Genomic DNA, 7,511 nt, shown 5'->3' on the forward strand with positions numbered 1-7,511 from the left:
TGTTCATATTTCATTGGGATCAAATTCTCGATTGCACGCACTTAGCAATCACCTTAGTCGCACTCATAAGGCACTGACACGTATATCTATATCACGTGCCTTTTATGTCTTCTCCTTTTTCTTAAAAATTTATATCTTATTTTCAATCTATCTTCACCATTCAGTCCTCTACTTGAATCGAACTGCCATGACAGTCCCTCTCTAAACTGGAACACGTATCTGAGTTAAGAGGACACGGATGCATTTTGACGCTCTAATAATTCTAACAAAAAAAATATTGAAACCCATATATCCCAATCCAAACACATTCTTTGTCATGATGCAAAATCTGGAGAGGTAAGTTGGCATTTTTAACCGAACATCGGCAAGACAAGAAAATAATCTTGGCTTTAATTGCCTAAAAAAAAAATCTTGGCATTTTTAACTCAACATGTCAAGAGATTATCTGCATAATGTCCACAATATTTTGAACACTTTCATTTAAAAGTGGAAGGAATCGCTAAAAATAAGTTTGGGTCAGACACAATTTTCACAGAAAAAAAATGAAATCTATTTATACACTGCTATATATATTGTAGTGGATTATCCATTCAGAAAATTTTTTCACACACTCATTTTAGAGAAATAATCATACAATGAATATCAACACTAGAAATGCTCCATAATTCACTTAACATAGTTAGGAATCTTTCGGAGAATGAGGAAGAATACATGTAAGAATATACAAATATTTAGTTAACAATTTGGTTGGAGATGATTACAATTAAGTTGATGATAAGAGCACTATAATTATGTGAAAATCATGAGCCCAAGGCTCTTTAAATACAATTAATTGAAAGGGAGGACATATGAATAAATAGAGCTATAATAGATGATGAGTATTAGAAGTTAAGAAATGGAGGAGAAGATAAGGGAATCGGGAGAAGGTTCAAAATGCCAAAAACACTTGTGAATTAGATGAATTTTTCTGAAGGAGATTTGTACAGTAAAGAACAAGGAATAGAGAATTAGTGGGTAAGTTATAGAATTTCAAAAATCGAGTTTTTTATCTTAAAATTGTTTTGATAAAGATTGGTGACTTTAATGAGTAGTTGAAAGTGCATTTGGAGAGGCAGCACTCAGGGGAGTACTCCTACTTTTAACTAGGTAAGGTAGAGAGCATACGTATATTCTCCAATTAAGTTGAATTGAGTTATCAATCTGCTTGCCATTGAATTGCATCTTCCCTTCCATTCCCTTTGTAGATACTAAATTTTTGCTAATTTTCAAAGAATTTCTTGAGGTTTCTACTTATTTATTGGTCATTTATTTTCATACATTCTTTTTCTTATTTTTGTAGGTTTTTCAAAAAAAAAAGAAGAAAAAAGAGAAGAAAAACAAAGGAAAAGTGTATAATAAGAAAATCAAAACACCACAAGAAAATGTAGCTCTAGTCACAACAAAAGTTATCACTACTACATAGAAAGTCGTCACAGAAAACTTTATGTAACGACTTTTTACTTGTCACAAGGTTACTGCTAATTTAGTGTCACGAAAGGTACCTTGTGACAAGGTTAAAATGTTGTTACTCTATCATTAACTTGAGTAACAACACAACTTGTAAGATAGAGTTGTGATGACCCTTTTTTTTGTGACTACATCTCTTGATGCTTTGTCACTCAAGTTGTCTCGTTGTCACTAATTGCATATATTTTGCGACGACATGTTGTCATTCTAACTTAGTGTAGTTGTGACAACAACTCTTTGTCACCATATATGTCATATGGCTTTTCCAATTGTGATAGCAACAAGTTGTTAACTACTATGAGCATCTAGCATTTGTCTAAACAAAAGGCTATAAGTAAAAAAAAATTAAATATTTTAACGCATAGTGATCTGTGAAATATTTTTAACAACCAAAGTCATCCAAAAGATTCATACATTTAGCAGCCAAAGCGCAAAAAGATTCATAGAATGATACATACACCATAACACCATTGATATGATTTTTTACCACACTACAAATTTTAAAACTTTGTTACCGTATTTCCGCAACTATACAGTTCGTTTATTGAATATAGAGATAATAGGTGTCGATCTCACAGGACTTAGAATTTGGTAATCATTTAAGTTTAATCACTTACTTTATTATCTAGATAATCAAATTTTAAGTAAGTAAAAGCAAATAAAGTTAATTAGACGGTACAATCGGCCATAAGAGTTAGAAGTTAGTTTAGGTGGTACAACCGGCCATAAGAGTTATAAGCAAAAAATGTAAAAGCAGCCATTAGGTGGTAAAACCAACCATACAGGCAGTAAGTTAAAAGAATATAAATAAAAGTGGAGACAAGTTAGATTAGAGTTGCTTAGAGATGAGGTGAGAGGATCCTAAGAATTAGAATCCCTTGTTATGTCAAGATTAGAAATTAGTTAAGGTGATTATGCTTATGCTTCCATGATTGTTAAGGAATAACTTCCAAATTTATATTCTTGCTTTCGCCAATGGACATTCTTAAGAGAAACCGCCTTGGCTAATTCCTCTAGAAAATGCTTTCGCCAATTTCTTTAACTTCTTGAATCATCATTCACCTATGTTCATAGAGAAAAGATAAGAAACAAGTTATATATGTTCAATGAAATTATTATATGAATCCAACCAACCATTATTCACTACTTTTGTGAAAATAAAACTAATGTTTAAGAATTTAAATCTATTATAAGATAACTTTCATTGCTCAACTTTATCAAATCATTCATAGTTGATGGCCAAACAACCATAAAGCATAAACACAAGTTCTCAAACTAACAAATCATGAAAAGGCATAATCATCCCTTAACTACTTCAAATCAAAACTATAACAAGTTTATCTTCACCCTAGGATATGAAAAATTTTAACTTGATATCATATTAAGAACATCTAAGTATGAAACAAACTCGTAACAAAGCATGGCAAATAAGAACAAGAGACAAAGTTTGGAAAGAAGAATTCTTATTCAATGTCTTGAAACTTGAATCCTTGAATTCCTTCACAAGTTGATCTCTCAAATAAACTTGATACAAAAGTATTTCTCATCTTTCTCTCAAAGATTTTAAACTAAGAAAGAAACTTTCAATATGAAAGTAGAGATAAAACTACTCCTATCCCTATTTCTACTCTACATTACTTCACACTACAAGAAACTATTTTTTGCTAACATTCTTCTCAAATGAATGAGATTCAATGGGTATTTATAGATGTTTTGGAAGAGAAGATATTCTCTTAATGTAGATATAAAGTTATTTTCTACTTCTCCAACTCAATTCTAGCTGGTTCCCGCCGTTTTTCTTGCAAAGGAATTGGTCAAAAAGGTATGTGAACAAAATGCAAGTTGCAGAGCAAGTTACAACTCTGAATCAGGGATCCATGACCCTAGCCTCGCAAATCTTCTTTGTGCTCAGTTTTGCTCTTTCAGCTTCAATGTCAACTTTGCTCTGTTTTTTGTCCAATTTCAACTGCAATTTTCATAATTATGAAGGCTGAATTAGTTGTAACTCTTTGAGATAGATTTCCAATGCATCAAGAACTATCTCATTTGATGTTCTGTAGGCTGAGAATTGACCAAAATACCCTTAACTGGTCGAAACTCTATTTCAGCTTTTGATAGAAAATTTTTCCCACTGTATTTCGACTTTTTAACTACGAAGCTCAATGAATTGGATTTCGATGTCTTCATAAGAATTGTAGAGTTATGTCTTAACTTCAAATGGTTCAAGAATCATTTCAATCAGATACTTGTAGTTCAAGATATAGTCAAAATACCAAAGTGTGTCAAGGCTGTAAAACTCCTTTTGTGTTCAATCAATTCATATGAGACCAAAACCTATAAAAACAACATAAACTTGCATATTAAACCACACTTTTGCATGTTTTGGTTAAAAAATACTACTTGTATGAAAATTAACTTATAAAGGAATTTAAATCTTTCATTTTAACTTAAAACATACCAAAAATATAATCTAAAACCTAACTAAAAATAGGTAAAATAAAGACTAATCAAATTTTCCCATTTTTGAACTACTGCTTGTCTTCAAGTAATTAAGCATTATAAACCATCACAATAGTTCAAATATATCCTTTCATGCTCATGTATCTTTCAAATTCATTTCTTAATAACAAGTAAACCACCATTATACAACCATGCATTTCGCTATAAATACTCATCATACCAAGTAAAGAAAAGATAATTATATTAAGAATTAAGACCTGTTCAACTCATTTCCTCCCTCAACTCAATTTAATTTTTAAGCCACTCATATGATCAAGCCAAGGCATACAAATTCCATGATCATCTTTATTATTCAAAAGAGGAATTTATTTAATACACAATAAATAGTTTCCTCAAGTAGTGAAGATATCTTTTGATGCGGAGATCGACATTGGTAGATGAAGACCTCCGGTTACTCAACTTTATCACTAACTAGAGTTGTTTTGCATACTCATAATTCAAGAGCTGTTTTATGGAAAAATCGACATTTGTAAATGAAAACTTCCGATTACTAAATTTCAAGAATCATTGGAATAGACGTTTATTTCTTTTTTTCTCTCACTTTTTTCTTCTCTTTTTTATTTTATTTTAGAGGTTCCCTCATATAGAATGATCATCGCAAAAGTAATGCCAATATTGACCATATTCATCATTCAAAATGTAAAATTCAATCAAGATAGAAAACTTATCAAACATGCAAAATTCAAGACATAATTATTCCACTTTAGAAGATATACTTTCTTTATAGCAAAAATTCTAGGTATATAATAACTATTTCCATGTCAAATAAAAAATGAGATTCTTAAAATACACCAATTTCTCTTCAAAGGAAGAATTTAACTACTAATGGTTATGAAACTTTTTTGAAAATTGACAAAATTTTGAAAAATTTGAACCATTTTCCACCATTAAAAAAGTAATAAACCTTCCCCCAACACTTAAAGAGCATATTGTCATCAATGTATGTAAAGAAAGAGCAAGTTTCAAATGATCTAAACATGCAATCTAACCCTTCATAACGAATCAAAAACTTCTAAAATGCAAAATGAGAGGTTGAGTTCTTTATTTTTTTTGTTCCTTGCCAGCTTTCAAAAAGCCTAAACTTTTGAAACCTACAAAAGAGACTTAACAAATACAACTTAATACTTCTAATAAACATGAAAACACACTAAAACAAAAGAAATGACTTAAAATATTGGATTGCCTCCCAATTAGCACTTATAGTCATTAGTTCGACTCAAAGTGTTTCTTCTTGAAGTTCACTTTGGAGAGGAAAAGGAACTAGTTCCTTCCCAAGGGTTAAAATTTCTCTTTCCATTCATCAAAATTTGAACTTCCCTTATCTCTAAATCATCCTCATCATCAAACAAAGAAGAATTAGCATGATCACAATATGTATGAGGACTCCTTGAGAAACATTTTAAACAATCCCAAAGACTACTTGATTTCTTGCATTTATCTATTTGAACGTTAGAATTAAGGATCTCTTTTCCTTTACTCTTCATATTAGGCATGTTATAAGCATGAAAATCAAGAGTTTCAACATGATAACCTTCTTTATACAGTACTTGTATAACATTAACCTCCTTTGGCTTAAAAGCTTTTTCATGCCATAAATCAAGATCCTTTCTTTCATTAAGATTAAATGTTAACTTTTAACCATTAATTCTAAAGGTTAATTTATCTTCTTGAATATCAATTAAAGTTTTGGCGGTAGTTAAGAAAGGTCTACCTAAAATAATAAGCAAATTTATGTCTTCTTTCATATCAAACACTATAAAGTCAACTAGTATAAAGAATGATTTCACCTTAATGATGACATTTTTAATTATACTAACCGGACGCTTTATTGATCTATCTACCAATTGAAGAGTAACATTTATATCTTTCTTCTCTCTCAAATCAAGCTTCCTTACTATGAAAAGTGGCAACAATGATACACTTGCACCTAAATCACATATAATATTAGTGAAATTCAAATGTCCAATAGTACAAGGTATAATGAAATTCGCCGAATCTTTAAGCATAGTTGGAAGCTTGTTTTGAAAACACGCTGAGCATTCCTTCGTTAATGCTATTGTCTCATGATTTTCAATTTTCCTCTTTCTTAACATAATATCCTTCAAAAATTTAGCATAAGAGGGAATTTGTAAGATAGCATCAACAAAAGGAATATTAATTCTAATTTGCTTAAACATTTGAACAAATTTCTCAAATTTCTTCTCCTTATTACTTTGCTTCAACCTAATGGGAAAAGGAACGGAATTAGTATCATTCTTATGAGAAACATGAGAAGAAGGTTTATCTAGTTCATTTAAAACATGACCTTTTTTACCTTCTTGTTCATTTTTAACCCTATTTTCATCATTTTTTCACTTATACCAAGGTGATTATCCTCTAATTGTTTACCACTCCTTAGAGTGATTGCATTCATACGTTCTCTAGAATTCACTTCGATTTTACTTGAAAATTCACTCAGTTGTCACAAATTAATGGAATTAGCTATATTGCCTAATTAATCTTGCATATCCATGATCATAGTCATCATATTATTCATGTTTGTTTTGTTTCATGAACATGATTTTCAAATTTAGCCTCTAAAGTTGAAAGCTAAATTTGAAAAACGTGACTCAAGTGGCCTTGTTTGAAAACCAGGTGGATTGATAGGTTTTGTGCATTTGAATGGTCTTTTCACCCTAAATTAGGATGATTCTTCCAACCGGGGCTGTAAGTGTTTGAAAATGATTATTTTGAGGTGGTTGATTGTAGTTGTTAACATTATGAATTTGCTCCATATGAAAACAATTAGCACTATCATGATTACCACCACATGTTGAACAATAACCAACACTTACATGAGAATTTGAACTGTTTCCCCCTTGTTTACTTAACAACCTCTCAACGTTATCCATATGAGAATTAAACGTGTTTTCTAATTTAGCACTTAAAAAGTTGTGAGACTCGATTTCATATATATCGGCTGCTCTTCTTGAGTTACCTCTTTCATTTACCCATTAATAATTGTTAGAGGTTATTTTCTATATCAAAACTTGAGTATTCTCGGTTGATTTTTTCATTAAACCTCCATCGGGGGTGGCATCTATGTTGATCTTAATTGGGTAGTTGAGACCATTATAGAGTATTTGAATAACCAACCAATCGGAAAGACCATGGTGAGGACATCTTCTTTGAAAATTCTTAAATTTCTCTCAAGTTTTATATAACGACTCGCCTTCATTTTGAGTAAATCCTGTAATATCCATGCGAAATTTAGCCCTTTTTCCGAGAGAAAAGTATTTATTTAAGAATGCTTTGCTCAACTCACTCCAAGAAATGAAAGTATTAGGTTGATAAGAGTTAAATCATACCTTTGCTTTATCACAAAGTGAAAAAGGAAACAATCTTAACTTAATTGCATCATCACTTACTCCATTTTTTTTATTGTAGCACATAAATTAATGAAATTAGTTAGATGAGTGTTAGGATCCTCCGTTGCATTTCCTCCA

General features: G+C 30.8%; 1 non-coding gene across 1 annotated transcript; it reads left to right on the forward strand.

Moving 5' to 3' along the window:
* Nucleotides 1-7,170: 7,170 nt before the first annotated feature.
* On the forward strand, nt 7,171-7,277 carry LOC113772685. The gene has a single exon (XR_003468646.1). It is a non-coding gene; the product is annotated as a small nucleolar RNA R71 (small nucleolar RNA).
* Nucleotides 7,278-7,511: the final 234 nt, after the last annotated feature.

The sequence above is a fragment of the Coffea eugenioides genome, chromosome 5, assembly GCF_003713205.1.
Source record: "Coffea eugenioides isolate CCC68of chromosome 5, Ceug_1.0, whole genome shotgun sequence".
Classification (NCBI taxonomy): Eukaryota; Viridiplantae; Streptophyta; class Magnoliopsida; order Gentianales; family Rubiaceae; genus Coffea; species Coffea eugenioides.